This window comes from Rhinopithecus roxellana, chromosome 4, assembly GCF_007565055.1.
Source record: "Rhinopithecus roxellana isolate Shanxi Qingling chromosome 4, ASM756505v1, whole genome shotgun sequence".
Classification (NCBI taxonomy): Eukaryota; Metazoa; Chordata; class Mammalia; order Primates; family Cercopithecidae; genus Rhinopithecus; species Rhinopithecus roxellana.
The window spans coordinates 161,174,279-161,182,466 of NC_044552.1; the positions used below are offsets into that span (position 1 = coordinate 161,174,279).

General features: G+C 35.3%; 1 long non-coding RNA gene across 1 annotated transcript; it reads right to left on the reverse strand.

Moving 5' to 3' along the window:
- Nucleotides 1-977: 977 nt before the first annotated feature.
- Nucleotides 978-6,471, reverse strand: LOC115897002. The gene is made up of 3 exons (XR_004056968.1): nucleotides 6,116-6,471; nucleotides 3,650-3,715; nucleotides 978-3,325 (listed from the first exon to the last, which is right to left on the reverse strand). It is a non-coding gene; the product is annotated as an uncharacterized LOC115897002 (long non-coding RNA).
- Between the last annotated feature and the right edge of the window lie 1,717 nt (nucleotides 6,472-8,188).

An 8,188-nucleotide genomic window follows, 5' to 3' on the forward strand; every position in this document is an offset into this window, starting at 1 on the left:
AAAAGGAAAGGGATTATTGGAGAGAGTTATACATTGGAAGGCTAAGAAAGTCTTTGAAGCAAATCTTAGGTCAAATGACAGATACCTATATTTTTGAAAAGTTCCATCCAATAGAAATATAATGTGAGCACATAATTTTAAAGTTATTTACTAGCCATATTTTTTAAGAAGGAGCAGCTGAAATTAATAATCTAATTTAGTATATCCAAACTATCATTTCAACATGTAATCAATACAAAAACTAGTAATGAGATATTTTACTTTCTTTTTTTCTTGCTAAGTCTTGGAAATCCAGTGTAATGTATACTTACAACACATCTCAGTTTGGATCAGCCACATTTCACGCGTTTACTACTTGATGTGTGACTGCCATATTGGAGAAAATAGATCTATAGAATTAGTCTGAAAGTGAAGGAGTGGTTAGGATTGTTGGGCTATGGGCTTTGCAAAGTATAGCATGGTGATTAATGCCAGCAGCTTACACAGTTCAGCTTTTGAGCCAATATTGAAGGTAACCATTTTAAGCAGTTTATATAGCATTGATATTACAAATAAATATGGCAAGATTCTGAATGGACTTGTTGTGAACTGAATTATGTCCCCACAAATTCTCACTAATACCTTAACCCCCCAGTATCTCAGAATATGACTGTATTTGGAAAGAGAACTTTAAAGGTGATTAAGTTAAAATCAGGCCATTAGAGTGGGCCATGATCTAATCTGATTGGTGTCCTTAGAATAAGAAATTTGAGCATGAACCCATGGCCAAGATTGACTTGTCTATACCTCCACTCACTCCCCAACCCCACACTCTTGGATAATTTGGAAGCAAATTTCATATTAGACATGTTTTCTTCTGTAACTATTTTAGGAAGTATTTTTAGAATATATAGACTCAACAAAACCCACAATACCATTAGCACACCTTCAAACATGAAAAATTCCTTGTCACTGAATATCCAGTCAATGCACAAATGTCTCCAATAATCTTATGATGTTTTCACACTTTGTTGATTTAAATCTGAATCCAAATAACATTCTGTGATGGTTAATTTTATGTGTCAACTTGACTGGGTTAAGGGATAGCCAGATAGTAGTAAAGCATTTCTGGGTGGGTCTGTGAGAGAATTTTCAGAAGAGACTAGCATTTGAAGCAGTAAACCGAGTGGAGAAGAACCAACTCTCATCAATATGGACAGGCATCATCCAGTCTGTTAAGGGTCCCAATAAAAGAAAAGGGGAAGAAGGGCGAATTCTCTCCCTCTTGGCACTGGGACATCCATCTTCTCCTGCCTTTGGAAATCAGAGCAACAAGTTCTTGAGCTTTCCGACTCCAAGACTACACCAATGCCCCCAGTTTCTCTGGCTTTCAGACTCAGACTGAATTACAACATTGGCTTCCTTGGTTCTACAGCTTGCAGATGGGATGTTGTGGAACTTTTCACTCTCCATAATCATGTGAGCTGGCTCCCATGATAAATTGCCTCTTATATACCCATATATATCCTCTTGGTTCTGTTTCTCTGGAGAACGCTAATACACATCCATGAATTGCATCTGGTAAGCATATCTCTGAAGAGTCTTTATCCATGTCTTTATTTTTCCCTTGCAATTTATTTCTGCAAAAAACGAAATTATTTGTTCTATAGTTTCCATGGTATGAATTTTGCTGATTGTACCTCATGCTGTAGTTTAGTATGTTCCTTTGTCTTTTCTTTGTCCCTTGTGTTTTCTGTAAATTGATGAATAGATCTAGAGGCTTGATCAGATTCAGGTTCAAAAGATGAAATCATAGCTAATGGTGTATATTTCTACCAGGAGGCACATAATGTTTAGTTGTTTCTTTTCTGTATTCTATTCAAAGCCATTGCTTTTTGCTTAGATTCATTAATTAAATCAGGATTGCCACATCTTGTTATTGTAATTATCATTCCTTTCTCACTTATCTGCTCAGTTACTTTTTTTTTTTTTAACTGCTTCTTGTGGAGCAGGGCTACCCGTAGGCAGTGTGCCCACAATAGCTGATGCTCAGTTACTGTTTTAAATGTTTTCTTTCTTTTTAAAGACAGGATCTAGGTATGTTGCACAGGCTGATCTCAAACTTCTGGGCTCAAGTGATCTGCCCACCTCAGCCTCCCAAAGTGCTGGGATTACAGGCATGAGCCACCACGCCTGGGCTCTTCAGTTACTTTTATAAAGACAGACTTTCATTATCACCCATTTGGTTGTTCAAAGTACATTTTTTTTTATGGAAAGACAGAAAAAATGTTTGCTTCTTTCCCTTTATTTACTAATTTTCAGAATAATTATACATTCTCTAGTATTCTTCAAAGGTGACTGATATGGTTTGGCTGTGTCCCCACCCAATTCCCATGTATTATGTGAGGGACTGGTGGCAGGTAATTGAATCATGGGGGAAGGTCTTTCCCATGCTGTTCTCATGATAGTGGATAAGTCTCATGAGATCTGATGGTTTTACAAAAGGAGTTCCCCTGCACAAGCTCTTTTCTCTTGTCTGCTATCATGTGAGATGTGCCTTTCGCCTTCCACTATGACTGTGAGGCTTCCCCAGCCACATGGAACTATAAGTCCAATTAAACCTTTCTTTTGTAGATTGCCCAGTCTTGGGTATGTCTTTATCAACAGCATGAAAACAGACTCCATACAGCGACCAATGCCTGTATTTGTTTGCTTAGCATCATTATGGACTCAGATTTAAACTTATTTTATGTAAGCAATATGTGATGCTCAAAATGACCCAAAGTAGATTGTCTTTTAAAGTTAATAATAGAACTCAATAAGTAAAATCAGTTTAAATTTATGGAGATGCTACTTGGGATTTTGCTAAAAGGTAAATGAAACTCCATATTTACTCAAACAAAATGGATTTACTTATAAGTGCTGTCACACCCCTAAATTTTAGTTGGGGTATCATGCTGAAAAGCCTTTCATTGTACACAATTTCAAAGAAATGGGAGTCATGGTAACTTTTTCTTACCTTCGAATTACTGCAATGTAGCTACATTTAAGCGTCATGAAACATTTATCAACATAACACATTACCCCATGTACTAAGAAAAATGTTTAGAAATTTACTAACATGAGGAGACTCAGTGATCAGCAGTCACTGGAGACATATATGTTGGCACTTGGTGAAGCAGTACACTAAATAGGACATGTTGATCAATAGGCATATTATTGACAAATTTAATATAAAATATTAAAACTTTTGTCATAGAATGTAGGTCAAGAAATTGGCAATTTTTAAGGAAAAATTATACTCACTCTGGAGCCCAGAGTGTCCTTTGGCAGGATTACTTGACAGCTTTATATAAAAAAAGAACTTTTGGGGATGTTGGATTTAAGTGACCATGGGGTAACATTTCTTTCTAAATAAACACCAACTAGAGCTACTTATTTTAGTGTATTTGAGAAACTGGGAAGCATTGGATGAGGCAATAGATAATCTAAAATAGATAACATTTGAATAGAATTAAGGACTTCTGGTGAGAATATAATGAAAAAGATGCCTATAGATTAAGGTCAGATTATACAATACTAATTATTAACTGGAAAAACAATTATGTTAACAATGTCATTTTCCTCCAGTCTCTGAGGCACTATCTAGCTAGTTCATTATTTGGCTTACAATATACAATGAATGTCTTCTTTTCCTTTTCTCATTTGCTTCCTGATATTTTGAAAGCATGAGTTACTGCCAGGAAATACAAGAGATACAAAAAACACAGAGAAATGTATTAAATGACAGTAAAAGACAGAGGAATGTATTAAATTATAGCAACTGCATATGTTTAAAAAGTTTTCAGAACATTTAAAATGAGAATTTTTATGTTAATTTAAAAATTAGTTGCTGCATAGCTTCTAATTTAAAATTTTCACATGGTCTAGAAGCAAAATTTATTACAACTCCAGTGATGAGTTTATTTAAAACAAACAAAAAATATACCGATACTAGTTTATTTTCCAAACCATAGTGAAAGTTGTTATTCATATCTCCTGAGAAATTGTACATTTTTCAACATTCTTACCATGGCACAAATACTTTTTTCATGCTTAGTAATGCTTAGTGAACAGAAAAGGACTTAATATAACTATTAGTGAAAAAGAATTCTAGCATTCTAGCTGTAGTATCATCGTATGAACATTTTTTTCCCCCTTGAGACAGAATCTTGCTTGCTCTGTCACTCAGGCTGTAGTGCAGTGGTGCCATCTTAGCCCAATGCAAACTCTAAAAAAATTTTTTTTTTTTTTTTAATTCAAGCAATTGGGTTCAAGCAATTCTCGTGCCTCAGCCTCCCAAGTAGCTGGGATTACAGGTGTTCAAGCAATTCCTAGGTTCAAGCAATTCTCGTGCCTCAGCTCCCAAGTAGCTGGGATTACAGGTGTGCACCACCATGCCGGGCTAATTTTTTTTTTTTTTTTTTTTTTTTGTCTAGACAAGTTTTCACCATATTGGCAAGCAGGTCTTGAACTCCTGACCTCAAGTGATCTGCCCGCCTCAGTCTCCCAAAGTGCTGGGATTACAGGCCTGAGCCACCATGCCTGACTTGAAAAATATTTTCTGCGAAGCATTTCTACCATAACTTCTTGAGACTTAAAACACAGAGAAAAACATATTTATTAAGAAAATGCAGAGTTTTGATTTTTTATTGTTTAGATCAAGAATATGATCATTGAAACCAATTATTCATAAAGCATGCTTCTTCTCGACCTTCTTATTGTCCTGAATTCCTATTTCATTAGCAAAAGTACATTTACAAGAAATATATATATATAGCATATATAGATCAATTAGGCATAAACATGAATGCATGCTTCCCATTATTAAAATTAGAATTCTTTAAACAAAACAAAATTTTCCTCTATTTTCAATTTTTGTCAATTCTGCCATTTGCTGTTTGAAGTCCTTAAAAAATATTATATCTTCTGAATGCTTTCTAAGAGTATAGAGAATAATGGTTGAATGAGGTTTAGAGTTGGCTAAAGGAGGACTTTTTTGACCAGAAGTTGATTCTCTAAAGTTTTTTGTGTGTCTTTAATTTTTTTTTCCCACTGATTAGTCTTTCATAGAATGTAGTTACAATGGTAACCATCACGTACATCTGACCTACAGTAAAGAAGAAAATGGACAGAATAAACATTAGTAACTTTTCCTTCTTTTTTGTTCTTCTGTAGGTCTCATTCCTGTCAGTTAGACTTCTGGTCATGTTATTTCCTGATGGGGTCACGAGAATGAATTAGTGATTAGACACTCAGGTGCTGGACTCAAAGGGATCTGGCTCCGTCACATGCAAACTTTTTGTAATATAAGGTACATTGTTTTATAATGTGCATTTTTGGTTGAATATTAAACTAAAACTTGAAAGCAATCTAGCTCAGGTAGATACTGGTGTCCTGAAATCATTTGCAATACATTTAAACTAAGATACACTAGATAAAAATATTAAAACAAAAGAAAAGGTTTCAATTCTATTCCATATTTCATGTATTTTTTACCAAACACTTATTGAATACCTAATATGTTCTAGGGAATGGACTTGGATCTAGAAACTTAAGAGTGAATGTACACAGGACTTGAATCTGTTCTGGTAGGAAATTCACTTGAGTAAAAAACAATACTAATACGAATGTTATCAGTAATAATCCATAATGTGATTTTTTTAAAGCCAATTCATTTAATTTGGCATATTATATCTAATAATATAACTTATTATGTATCTATACATTATAATCTAGACTATATAATCTATAGATTAGATTAGAATCTAGACTATATAACCTATAGTTTAGATTGTAGACATTTAGTAAAAACAAATTGAATATTGTAAAAAAAAGTACTTAATGTACCTAGTAAAGTTTTATATGCCAAGTTTGTATTTTAATAATATTTTTATTTTAATAAATATCAGGAAGAAATAAACATTAAAACATAGTAAGTGCATGTTCAGGTTATCTATTGTCATATTACAAACCATCTGAAAACTCAGTGGTATAAAAAAACAATTTTTTAAAAATTTTTGAGCAGCTTTGTATATAATTGACATATAATAAACTGCACATTTTAAAGTGCACAGTTTGATAAGCATACACACACCTGGGAAGCCATTGCCAAAATCAAGATCATGACCGGACCCACAAAGTTCATGATTCTGTAGGTCAAGGATTAGAGTAGCCATAAGCAGAGAGAGTTTGTCCCTGATACACAATGTTTGTGGCCACAGCTGTAGTTGTTTGGATAGCGGAGGGCTCCTGGGATGGCTAGAGTGGGATCATATGTCTGGGGTCTTCCTTCTTCTCCATTGGATATTTGCTGGGATGAGAAGGTCCAAGACAGTCCTTTGATAATGTGTTGTGGTGCCTGGGCTGGGATGGCTGAAACACAGGAGACCTAGCAGGAATTCTCTATACTCACAGTGATCTCAGGATAGTCAGACTTCTCACTCTGCAGCTGGCTTCCCCCAGGTCCAAAGTTTCAAGAGACTTCCAAGAGACAGGAAGTGAAAGCTGCCAATCTCTTACAGTCTGAGCCCTAGACACTGGCACAGCTTCACTTCCGCTATGCTTTATTGGTCAAAGCAGTCACTGAGCCCACCCAGATTCTGGGAAAGAAGAACATTGACACCACCTCTTGAGATGATGTCAAAGAATTTTGACTGTTTTTAAAGCACCACAATACATGTTGGATACTCTAAATTCCTGAGTGAAAGAAGAGTTCAGTTTGGTCACATGAACAGAGTATTTCAGTGTTTTACAAGGGCAGTAGTAGGGGAAGGAGGTGGTAGTAATACCAGAATTTCCATCAACTCTTCTGCCTTCATTGCTGTTTATCAAGTAATGTTCTTCAAACCAGCTGGAGTTGCTATGCCCTGATATGGTATAAATTAGTGTGTTTTGGATATAAATACACATGGTAAAGGTAATATGGTAAATACCATTGCTTATTTATTATAGAATATTGTCACGTTAATGGTATACTTTAGCCATGAGTTTTTATCAAGATTCCAAAACATTATTGAGATTTAATCAATTCAGTAAAAAACTATTTGAGATGGACACATCAGATTCTAGTGATGTTATTCCCCTAGGATCTTACCCTATTGGGAATCTATTGTATAATTGACATATAATAACTGTACCTTTGGCCGGGCACGGTGGCTCATGCCTGTAATCCCAACACTTTGGGAGGCTGAGGCATGTGGATCACTAGGTGAGGAGATCAAGACCATCCTAGCCAACACGATGAACTCCCGTCTCTACAAAAATTAGCTGTGCGTGGTGGTGCCCACCTGTAATCCGAGTTACTCAGGAGGCTGAAGCGGGAGAATCGTTTGAACCCAGGAGGTGGAGATTGCAGTGAGCCGAGATCGTGCCATTGCACTCCAGCCTGGCGACAGAACGAGACTCCGTCTAAAAAACAAACAAACTGTACCTTTATAAAAATTCCATCTTTTAAAAGTCTATAAATGGATCTTTTATATTTTAACAAACTACTAGAGGTAATTTCAAATAGATGACTTCAAATTTTCTGAATAAATATAATCTGCTGTGAGGATAGCATATTGAAGAAATGTCATCAAGCCACGGTAAAAATATATCTTTCCTTATATGTTCAACCACCATGTGAAATGTGTGAATCTAGCATAAAATGCAGTAAAAATTTTTTTTTTCTAAGTCAGTGAAATTAAGTAAACTTTTCAAGAGAATGTTTTTATTGTGATCTTTTGAGAAACACAAGGGAAACACAAAGTATAAGTACAGTTTTTATACATGAAAAGGGGGTACGTGACTCATTGAAGAGAAGCTAAATAATTATTAACAATTGTTTGTATTATTTAAATATTTGTTCAATGGCAGTGGCTACTACTTGTAAAGAAAGAGACACCCCGTATCATCCTTTTGGATTCCGCTTAACCACAAATAGTCATCTCAGTGTCCCAGTGGCCCTTGTTTCATAAATTTCTCACTGTACCACCATCCTAAAACATCTCTTCTGGCTAAAGCACACAGGAATGCAAAGAAGGAAGACAGACTCTTTTTGAGTGCACATATGCCTGCATACATGTATTTCTATATCAGGGAGATCACAAAGAACCATTAAAAATATAAGTCATTTGGAATACTAGAGCTAGAGGAGTGGCCAGATGGTAAAGATTTTGATCATTTAGTA